The sequence below is a fragment of the Mustelus asterias genome, chromosome 17 (genome assembly GCF_964213995.1).
Source record: "Mustelus asterias chromosome 17, sMusAst1.hap1.1, whole genome shotgun sequence".
NCBI lineage: Eukaryota > Metazoa > Chordata > Chondrichthyes > Carcharhiniformes > Triakidae > Mustelus > Mustelus asterias.
The window spans coordinates 48,955,735-48,968,004 of NC_135817.1; positions in this window are offsets into that span (position 1 = coordinate 48,955,735).

The window sequence follows — 12,270 nt, forward strand, 5'->3', positions numbered from 1 at the left end:
TGAGGGATGCATGGATGGGGACTGCAATGCACGGCATTGCAGAGGTGGGGTGGAGCAGGGTTTGAAATGTGTATACTTCAATGCCAGGAGTATTCGCAATAAAGTGGGTGAACTTGCAGCGTGGATCAGTACCTGGGACTTCGATGTTGTGGCTATTTCAGAGACATGGATAGAGCAGGGGCAGGAATGGATGCTGCAGGTCCCGGGGTTCAAATGTTTTAGTCGAAGTAGGGAAGGAGGTAGAAGAGGGGGAGGGGTAGCATTATTGGTCAGAGATTGTATCACAGTGTCAGAGAGGAGGTTTGATGAGGACTTATCTGTTGAGGTAGTATGGGCGGAGATTAGAAATAGGAGAGGAGAGGTCACCCTGTTGGGAGTCTTTTATAGACCTCCTAAAAGTTCTAGAGAGGTTGAGGAAAGGATTGCGGAGTCAATCCTGCTTAGGAGTGAAAGTAATAGGGCAATTGTTATGGGGGATTTTAACTTGACTAATATTGACTGGAATTGTTATAGCTCTAGCTCGTTAGAGGGGTCAGTTTTTGTTCAAAGCGTGCAGGAAGGTTTTTTGACTCAGTATGTAGACAGGCCAACTAGAGGTGAGGCTATATTGGATCTGGTGCTGGGAAATGAGCCAGACCAGGTGCTAGACTTGGAAGTTGGTGTGCATTTTGGTGATAGTGACCACAATTCGGTTACGTTCACCTTAGTGATGGAAAGGGATAGGCATGAACCTCGGGCCAGTGGTTTTAGCTGGGGGAAGGGTAATTATGAGGCTATTAGGAGAGAATTAGGAAACATAGGTTGGACTAGGAGATTACAGGGACTGGGAACGTCCGACATGTGGAGTTTTTTCAAGGAGCAGCTACTGCGAGTCTGTGATAGGTATGTCCCTGTCAGGCAAGGAGGAATTGGTAGGGCTAGGGAACCGTGGTGCACCAAAAAAGTTTCTTTGTTGGTTAAAAAGAAAAAGGAGGCTTATGTTCGGATGAGACGTGAGCACTCGGGTAGTGCACTAGAAAGCTTTAGATTGGCTAAGAGGGAGTTGAAGAGCGAGCTTAGAAGGGCTAAAAGGGGACATGAGAAGACTTTGGCGGATAGGGTTAAAGAGAATCCTAAGGCGTTCTATAGGTATGTCAAGAACAGAAGGTTGGTTAGGGCAAGTTTAGGGCCAGTTATAGATGGCAGAGGGAAGTTATGTGTGGAACCGGAGGAGATTGGTGAAGCATTGAACCAATATTTCTCTTCGGTGTTCACGCAAGGGGACATGAATATAGCTGAGGAGGACACTGGGTTGCAAGGGAGTAGAATAGACAGTATTACAGTTGATAAGGAGGATGTGCAGGATATTCTGGAGGGTCTGAAAATAGATAAATCCCCTGGTCCGGATGGGATTTATCCAAGGATTCTCTGGGAGGCAAGAGAAGTGATTGCAGAGCCTCTGGCTCTGATCTTCAGGTCGTCGTTGGCCTCTGGTATAGTACCAGAAGATTGGAGGTTAGCGAATGTTGTCCCATTGTTTAAGAAGGGGAACAGAGACTTCCCCGGGAATTATAGACCGGTGAGTCTCACTTCTGTTGTCGGCAAGATGTTGGAAAAAATTATAAGGGATAGGATTTATAGTTATTTGGAGAGTAATGAATTGATAGGTGATAGTCAGCATGGTTTTGTGGCAGGTAGGTCGTGCCTTACTAACCTTATTGAGTTTTTTGAGAAAGTGACCAAGGAGGTGGATGGGGGCAAGGCAGTGGACGTGGTATATATGGATTTTAGTAAGGCGTTTGATAAGGTTCACCATGGTAGGCTTCTGCAGAAAATGCAGATGTATGGGATTGGGGGTGATCTAGGAAATTGGATCAGGAATTGGCTAGCGGATAGGAAACAGAGGGTGGTGGTTGATAGTAAATATTCATCATGGAGTGCGGTTACAAGTGGTGTACCTCAGGGATCTGTTTTGGGGCCACTGCTGTTTGTAATATTTATTAATGATCTGGATGAGGGTATAGTTGGGTGGATTAGCAAATTTGCTGATGACACCAAAGTCGGTGGTGTGGTAGACAGTGAGGAAGGGTGTCGTAGTTTGCAGGAAGACTTAGACAGGTTGCAAAGTTGGGCCGAGAGGTGGCGGATGGAGTTTAATGCGGAGAAGTGTGAGGTAATTCACTTTGGTAGGAATAACAGATGTGTTGAGTATAGGGCTAACGGGAGGACTTTGAATAGTGTGGAGGAGCAGAGGGATCTAGGTGTATGTGTGCATAGATCCCTGAAAGTTGGGAATCAAGTAGATAAGGTTGTTAAGAAGGCATATGGTGTCTTGGCGTTTATTGGTAGGGGGATTGAATTTAGGAGTCGTAGCGTTATGTTGCAACTGTACACAACTCTGGTGCGGCCGCACTTGGAGTACTGTGTGCAGTTCTGGTCCCCACATTACAGGAAGGATGTGGAGGCTTTGGAGAGGGTGCAGAGGAGGTTTACCAGGATGTTGCCTGGTATGGAGGGGAGATCCTATGAGGAGAGGCTGAGGGATTTGGGATTGTTTTCGCTGGAAAGGCGGCGGCTAAGAGGGGATCTTATTGAAACATATAAGATGATTAGAGGTTTAGATAGGGTGGATAGTGATAGCCTTTTTCCTCTGATGGAGAAATCCAGCACGAGGGGGCATGGCTTTAAATTGAGGGGGGGTAGTTATAGAACCGATGTCAGGGGTAGGTTCTTTACCCAGAGGGTGGTGAGGGATTGGAATGCCCTGCCAGCATCAGTAGTAAATGCGCCTAGTTTGGGGGCGTTTAAGAGATCCGTAGATAGGTTCATGGACGAAAAGAAATTGGTTTAGGTTGGAGGGTCACAGTTTTTTTTTAACTGGTCGGTGCAACATCGTGGGCCGAAGGGCCTGTTCTGCGCTGTAATGTTCTATGTTCTATGTTCTAACACAACGGATTCTGGTGTCAAGAACTGGGCATGCATGAGGCACAAGTTGTTATGTTTTTCTCTTCGACCTAAATGTACCAATCAGATGACAAAGATTGCCAAAAGAATAATGTGCGTTAAAACTGTATCTAGATAAGTTAACCTAGATACAAAGCATATACATCTGACCCCTACCATCTGCTGCTGCAGCTGAATACAAGTCAAGGTCCTAATACACCGCATCCTGTTGAGGTAGTAATGATTAACAACAACTGAAGATATGCATCCTTAAAGGTACATGTAGCACATATCATAATATGTGAAACATTGCACTGGGGAATGGGATTGTGCAGAGCCACAAGCTAATTCGTTATGTTTTCCATACAATTCTCACAGTCAGGAGACACACTTCCTGCAGTCTGAAGCAAGCCAGCAGTCCACCTCTGAGCGTGGTGATTCAGAACACTCCACCAGCATAGAGACAATCATAACAGTGGGAATTTGTTCATGATTAGCCTCAGGGTCACAATCTAGTGAACACATCACAGATGTGCTGCAGCGACTGATGGAGGATGTGACAGCTGAGGGTCCAGACAGCTGGAGGCCTGCTGGAGACCAGGCTCATGTACGAGCCCCATGCTGATGTCATGCCTCTGGGAATGGCTGCAAGAAACCTGATGGAGACTCAGAGACAGGCAGCAGAATATCTGGCAGAGATGCCATAGGCTATGGGCAGCCTTGAATGATTAATGGAGGAATCCTCTCAAACCATGAGTTCTGTCATGGCTCCGGCATCTGCCCCTGTGCAGGAGACCTTAAATTCTGCCTTTAGTCGCCACATTAGAAGCTTAGACTTCTCTGAATTTGCCTCAGGAGGTTGTTCTCCTGACTTTCCTCTCTTATGTGTCTGTCTTGAACTTGGAAAGCCCCTTTTTCCTACAAATGTAGTCTTGTGAAATTCTGATTCTGGGCCATCTTTGGTGGGAGAGAAGAAAATGTTATAGGTCTGTGAATGGATGGAGCACATGCATCCCAGGTGATGAGAATTGGATATGCATTCTCTCTTTAAATGAATTTATTTTGAAAATCAGCAATAGCCTCAATGGCAAGAAAATGGAGTTGAGAGTACGGCTACTGATTAAAGGTGATAGTTAAGTGTTTGCAAATGCTTTGATTGGAGTCAATTCTCCTGATACTTAATTATAGGGTGGGAGAGAGAGGGACAGTATGAAGGATCAAGAGATGAGTGATAGCTTTTTGAAGTCTGCGTTCGGTTGCTTGAGCAGAAGTCAAATTGTTTTCTGCTGGGTGGGGGTGAGGGGGGTTGGGGGGTGGGGGGGGGTGGGGAGGGGGGAGGTGGGGAATGGATGATCATGTGTGATCCTGCACTGTTCAGCTCAGTGCTGATGCATCCATGTGGAGCATGACGGAGTGGGTAGGAAGTTGCCCTCCCTTGCTGCTACTTCATGGTGTCGAAGGTCTCAGTGCCATATTTAAAGGACATCCGGAAAGCATCCCTCTTTTCTTCTCTGAGCTTGCCTCAATGTCCACCCTTCCACCCTAGCCCATCCTCCTTCCAGCCTTCATGCAGCTTGAAATACTGGCACCCGATGGGTGTCAAGTTGTGAGTAGCCCCCAAAAATGTGAATGGAGTGTGTACTTAACTCAAAGTGATGGAAGAAGTCTACCTTGCCAAGTGCATGTCATCTATGAATGGTCATAAAAGTGAACGTTCTCATTTCTCACTGGCGGGGTGCTTAATTTGGAGGGAAACTTAATTCTGATAAGATGGTCTTTTAATGAGCATGCGTGATATGCTAATGCTAAAGGGCTTCCCGACATTGTCCATTAGGAGGCTCCACCTGTCTTTTTGCCACCTTTAAAGTCCTGAGAACAAAATTCTTACAGATTGTCCTGACATTGGGAAACTGATTTTTGGCCTTGTACCAAATTAAGCTCCCCCTGCCACCATGCTTCCCAATTCTGGCATGACCAGAAGGTTCCACCCACTGTTCCTTTTCACAGTTCTCAACAATGCAATTCCTCACTTAACAGGATAAACAGGGAATATTACAACTGTGGGTGCACAAAATGAAAGTTAAATATTGCAATTATGATTAGTTTTCTAATTCATAGCATCACATTTAATGTCCGTGACATTACGATGACAGTAGAAAAAGAACAGACAAGATTAGCCTCTTCTCCACTTGGGTTTTGAATAGCCATCTGTGCACCACAGGCCAGTAATATAGCTTGATCCATTTCCATTGATTCAAATTAATGGTTGGAAAATTACTCTTTTCATGCAACCCATTTGGATAAGAGGAAAGCTGGGTAGTGAAGATTAACTGCGACGTGGGTATGAGGAAAATTGTTATCTTTTCTGGTGCCGCAGATAGTAGATTACAGTATTGCTCCAAGATTGTGATAATATAAAACAGACAAGGTGCACTCAGTATTCATTAGAATAATGGCTTGGAAGGAAGTACAGGAGGCTTATCATGACATGAAAGTGGCATCAATCCTCTGCCTATATACATTATACTAACTTGCATGATAAATTTAAAGGGCTCATTCTTACTGATTGATAATAAATTAACTATATTGTGTTAAAATACTTCATCCTAATACACACATTTCTGCTCCTTATTTCCGAGTATAAGCACAAAGCACTGGAAGGATTAGAGAATAGGCTGGTTCTCTTAGGCAGCAGATTGTAAGCGGTTGCGATCATTTTACTTCTGATCATATAAGCATTTTTTGGGGCAGCATGCATCATCGCCATGTAGCTATTTGTTTCAAATCAATAGCTAATTTTCTATAGTCCCTTGAGTTCCCACAAAACTTCTTAACTTTCTTGGAACTGTACTGAACTTTTGATGCCTCAGTGTTATTATCATCCATTGGTGTTTCCAACAAAGACTGTTTAGCCTGATTCTGGGTGATTGTTACGAATCCCACTGATACTATAAGCGAGAGAGTCCCAACTTGAAACACTGGTTTATAGTGGCATACCTTTGTTTGGACTAATGTGAGGAGCCATGTACAGTCCAGTGAGAAAACAGTCCCGTCCTTATGTAAACAAATATAAAGATTATTTATTAAAATAAAAGAAGCAAAATACGCAGGATAGACAAATATACACTATGACACTTAACTGTTCAAATGACTAAACACACACTGGGGGCGATTCTCCCAAAAGTGCTGAATTGGCGGGAAAACTTCTAGATCGCGACTGTTTTCTCAGTTCAACTTCTCACCTGAATCTCCGCACTCTGTGCACCGCAGAGGTCACAATTGTGAATATCATTAAAACCCGGGGGGGGGGGGGGGGGGGGGGCTATTCGCACCAGACTCTGACAGTTCAGGAACTCTGCACATGCGCAGTGGTCCCGATCTGTTAGTCTCTCTGTTTTCTGGCCAGCTCGATCGCCGGCCAGCCCGGGACCACAGCAGTGCTGCCCCTCCAGCCCCCACCACGGCCCGGTCGCGGCCCCCACAACAATTCCCGGGCCAGCCCTGAACCCCCCCTGCCCCGGAGCACCCCGATATCCAGCCCACCCCCGTACCCAGCAGTGGCAATCCCCCCACCCCACCTCACCCCGGCAGACTTCCCCCCCGCTGATCCCCTGGGTCAAACCTACCCCAGGAGGCAGGCCCTCCCCCAGCAGACCACCCTCCCCCGGCCCGCTCCAATCACTGCCCACTCTCCATCTGAGACCGACCGACATGCGGAGTGACAGCGGGAACCCCCATCCCCACCGATTGCCCCTAGGCCCGCCCACAATACGCCCTGCCCCCTTGGCACTGCCCAATGCCTGGTGGGCAGTGCCAAGGTGCCCCCTGGGCACTTTGCCCCTTGGGCAGTGTCAGGGGGCACAAGCTGGCACTGCCAGGATGCCCATGCCCAGGAGGCACCCTCCCCAATGCCCAGCCCTCTAGGGGGCCCCAATTGCCCCCCCTTCATTGCAGCAGGGTCTCTCGCTAGTCCCCGAATGTGGGGAGCTACTCTAAACCCCGCCGGAATGAAGTACTCCTGAAGGGGTGGGAGATTCAATCAGGACCGGCAAGTTCCCGATAATGAAATGTAAAACATATTTAAAATACAATAAAAAAAGATTCAAATGACTTACCTGTCTTCCCACCAGTTTCCATCGTGGTCTGGTCTCCAGCTCTTCTCTGGCTCTGGGAGATGCGCATGTGTTCCCGGTGCATGCGCAAATCCCGGAACAAGGCCAGCGACACACATCTCCCAGCACGACTCGCCAGAAAAGTTGCGGATCACGATGGGAGAATCGCCCCCACTGTTTCTCTGAGATTACCTCTTGTTCCCAAACAATATCCACATTACCTGAACTCACTGAGACCCCTTTTGCCCAAACAACGTCCACGTTAGTAACTCTATAAGTGAAACCCACCTCATAGTTACCACACAATACACCTTCGATGATCAGATCTGGGAAACCATTTCTTGTGTATTTAAAAAGAATTTCTGCAACATGTCTTGGCTCTGAATCTGAGATGAGACACTGGCCTCTCTCTAGTCTCTCTGACTGTTAAATGGAACTAGCCTCTCAGTTTAGAGATTGAAAACTAGCCTCTCGGGTGTTGGATGTGACTAGCCTCCTGGGCTCGATGTAAAATTAGCCTCCGTCCCCCTGAGGGTGCTGGCAATTATACCATTTAGCTTCTTTGATATTTCATTCTGTAGATTTGGCTACCTGCATCTCTCAAATTCCTTGACTTTAGAAATTAACATCTGTTTACCTTCACTGATCTCTCAGTCATCTAGGTGAGCTGTTTCCACTGATGGGGCAATTTACACCTGTTCTTGTCTAGGTTCCTGCTAATCTTGTTACTGGGCAAATCACACCTCACCATGCCTTTAGGATGCTGGCTACTGCTGTCCCGTGGCAAATCTTTACCTGTTGCTGGGCAAATTGCATCCTATCATGACTTTTTTAAATACTTGTTACTGCCATTGTTAGGCATATTCCTGACATTGATACAGTAGAGCAAATAGACAGCCTAAAGGTCGGTGAACATTTGGAAAGCTGTGGCCACAATGTTGTTAGGCTCAATGCAAGAAAAGGAAATGGAAAATCACCACATAAATGGGCAGTGAAAGTATGCCTGCTGAGGCAGATGTATCTACGGCATCAGGCTGTAAGTGGGCCTTACAATTGTGTGCTCAAATAGTAATTGATTGTATTAGGGGATTAGGAAAGTAGTAACAAATACTGCTCTGAAATTCTGTTAGAATGGTGGAGTGGGTGATGGATGATGGTAGCTCTGGTACTGGTATGGCCTGAATGTGTAAACGGGCCTGTCCCTGGGATTTGGGGAGGAGTCATGGCAATGAGAATAGGTGGGTGGAAGGTCAGGCCTGAAATGTCAGCACTTAAAGCACCAAATTATACCACTGGGATTTCCGGGCCAGGACACTGCGTGCTTCAGAACATTCGGCAGCCATGAATCCTTTTGATGATAAACTAACGGGAGATGTGTTTATCATGGAATGAACTGACTTCTTCACTTTTCCAGATGCAGCATCCGGCTGGCTTTCTGTCCATTGGTCTGGTAAATAATTAGTCAAAGTCGCTCTCTTGCAGTTGCAGGCGAGGTTCACTGAATGGTAGCTCAGGAACTCCAATCTGTTATATTTTGATGAATGCCAGGAGCTATTCATGTTATCACGCTTCTGTTAATTTTGGTTTCAGTTGACCGTTATCCTCAATTTAATCAGAGGAAGATTTTTAATATTATGCTCCACAATGGATCAGACCCTAAAGGCTATGTACAACTAACGCATATACAAAATCAATATCTGGGACATAGCTCTTCCTAAACTTAATTTTCTGATTTGAGTTATTTAATATTCTGTGACAGAAACTACCTCCTTGAACATCCCATGTCAAGCGTGTTCTCTTGACTCATCATCTTCCTTACAACTCTGTAAACACAATTTTAGCTTTATCATGTCCTCAGCCTGTGATAAGATGTGCAGTGTTAAAATGATGTTTCCTCTCCAGTGGAACTACAGTGATTATTTGTGACATGATGTTGAAAGCTATGTGAGATTGTAGAACTGTTTCCATGGTAACCCACGGAACAGTTCTTGTTGGATGGGAGGCACTTTTAGCTGCAGCTGTACATAACCGCAATAAAAGCTACTGTTCAGATGTGTTAACTCTTTATAGCACTAGCAGATCATAAAAAACAGATTTTTATCAAATTGGCCACTTATGTAAACTTCAAAATGGAAAGGCCAATATCTCAGAACTTTCTTTCTAAAAATATACATACCAGTTTTTGTTTGCATTTCAGACCAATCACAGTACCTGGAAATTGCCCATAGGGCTGCCATAGTTTTGCAGTAAATCTAGCAGCAACACTGTTTGTGAGTGTAAAAGGTGTTCCCACCACACTTCCGATGAAGTTATAGTGACAGGAAAGAGCAGGTCTGACGAAATTCCTGGCCATGCATATATTTTCTACTCCAGTAAAGGATAAAATGGTTTAGAATTGCTCCAGGATCAGCAGCATATTGTTCAAAGCTGGAAAACGGAATTTATTCAAGGGGAGTCAATGTTAATTTTTCCCTCCAGTTGAAACTGTTTGGCAGCTTGGCTGAGAGCCCACTGAAAATTAGACAACTGAGGCACAGAGGTTTGTTTGACAAGCATCCAATTTTGGTGTCTTCTATGCCCTAAGACAGCTGCAGATGAGGCATTACGAGTTGTGCCGGAATCAGTTCCACCTTTTTTTAATATTCATTCATGGGACATGGGCATCACTGGCTGGCAAGCATTTATTGCCCATCCCTAGTTGCCCAAAGGCAGTTGAGAGTCAACCACATTGCTGCGATTCTGGAGTCACATGTAGGCCAGACCAGGTGAGGACGGCAGATTTCCTTCCCTAAATGGAAGGACAATCTGTGACAATCGACAATGATTTCATGGTCATGAGTAGATTCTTAATCCCAGAACATTAGCTGAGTTTCTGCTTTAATAGTCTAGTGATAATTCCACTAGGCCATTGCCTCCCCATTGAGTCTGTGCTGACTCTCTGAATGAACATCCCAATAACCCTGTGCATTTACCATGGCTAATCCACCTAACCTACACACCTTGGGAGATTAAGGGGCAATTTAACATGGCCAATCCACTTAAGCTGCACACCTTTGGACTATGGAAGAAAACCGGAGCACCCAGAGGAAACCCACACAGACACAGGGAAAATGTGCAAACTCCACTAACGCAGTCACCCAAGGTTGGAATTGAAACCAGGTCCCTGGTGCGTGAGGCAGCAATGCTAGCTACTGTGCCACCATGCCACCCAGACTTAATCAGGGTGGAGGTGGTAAGGCTTCCCACAGTGCTCCTGTCTGAAGTACCACTCCACTACCAAACCCACCAGGGAGGAGGGCATTATATTCTGCCCATGGCATCCGTCACCATCAGTGAGATGCACTTGTAGGTGGCTGATTGCAACGTCTCTTGCCGATCTCTGGATGGAGCTGAGGCAAAGACTTTGAAGGTGGTGGCCACTTTGATAGTTGCTAGTCCAGCATAGCCACCAGATCCATTTGGGAGCAGGTCTGCTCCCACCCGGTGCGAGATCCTGATCCGCCTGAGGAACGGGAATTGGATATGTCCAGGAAACTGATCCACTGCCTGTATGCCCTGTGTTTAGATATCACCTATGAACTGCATCACTCTGCTATTCTGATCTCTCCTGTGGACTGGTAGGTCTGCTTCTGTTGGTGCAGCTTGTGCTGTTCCTGTTGTTGATCATCCTCGTCCTTATCTAACATCCACGCTGGTTTGATAGATCACAAACTGAGTGGAAAGCAGGCACACAAACCTCCCAAATAATGAGATTCACCTGCAGAGTAGTGAAAGTGACCTCTTAAATAGAATTAACCTATAAAGCAGTGAAAGTAAACTCTCAGCAGAAATGCTTTGAGCAAAAGCCTTTTGCACAATTAGGCAAGGAAATAGATCTCAGTACTGGTGCAAATTTATGCCTGTCATTTCTTCAACCCACTCAATTGTTGTTGTCTCAGCAAGCCCAGGAAAAACTTGGAGCTGTGGTTAAAGTGGAAACCCATTAGAAAAGCTCTCCATCACTGGTTAACATGTTTAAATTGTCATTCCCCTCAACCAAGGGGATTTGTCACACACAGCCTAACATCCTGGACTGGAGTTGGCTTCCTGATGTTTTGCGGATTTAAGACTAACCCACACTCACTCCCAAACACGTTTTCCCTTGGAAGCAAAGATTCAGTGGTGTATGCCACTCACGCTCAAACCCAATTATTTTTGATGACATGGAAGTTTTAGCAGCATTAACACGACATTCTTTCTCTTATTTATCCATATTAATGGTCAGGTTCTCCTGGATGCATGCTGGCCAGCTGGCTACATGGCAGTGCCTAATTATTGACAGAGTTTGGAAGTCTACACAGACCAGCTTTCAGTGTGTCTTGTTTTAAAGTTCAAGCTTGAGACACTTTTTCCCAAGGCCATGTGAGTCGCAATCACGAGTGTGTTAGGATATTGTACCGTCACATAACAACAGCCAATAGTTCTTCCCACACCTCAATCTTGCCCATTCCTCATCCATGCTCAGCATGAAACAATATTTTACACACAAAAATCTCCAATAGTTATCTCGAAAATGTAATTGATATAGATCTTTGGTAAGGTAAATTGCGCAATATATGTTTTCTGTTTTGTGATCTGGAATTGCAATTACAAAAATCCAATAACCATTAACACCAGAACTATGTATCCAAACCTCCACATTGCCCAAAGGTAGTGATGGCTCCAGATATTCTGATTGAACCTTTAGTCATATATTGTGAAAATTCCATTATTAAGTAAATTGAACCATCAGCCAATACATTAAGGGGTAGTAAGGAGAAAGGGTACCTTTTAGTGAACTTTGAATTTGAAATCACAAGGTGAGAGCATGATATTCATTAAAATCAGTTATGGAGGACTCCGATGATAGCAGAAGGTAAGGAGATGCTGGGGTCGGAAGTTGATTGGAACAGGAGAGAAAGATGAAGCTGTCTTACGAATCAAATTTCTGGCACAGTTTCACAGTGTTATTTAAGAATGAGAGTAAGGGGCCACCATTTAAAGTGGAAGCTTAACTTGCCTTGCCAGTTCATTTTTAGATTTAAAATCAGAAAATGCTGGCAAATCTCAGAAGGTCTGACAGCATCAATGGAGAGAGAACAGAGTTAATGTTTCAAGTCTGGATGACTCTTCATCAGAGCTAAAGAGAATTGGAAATAGGATGAGATTCAAGGGGGTTGGTTAGCTTATTTGGCTGGACAGCTGGTTCATGATGCAC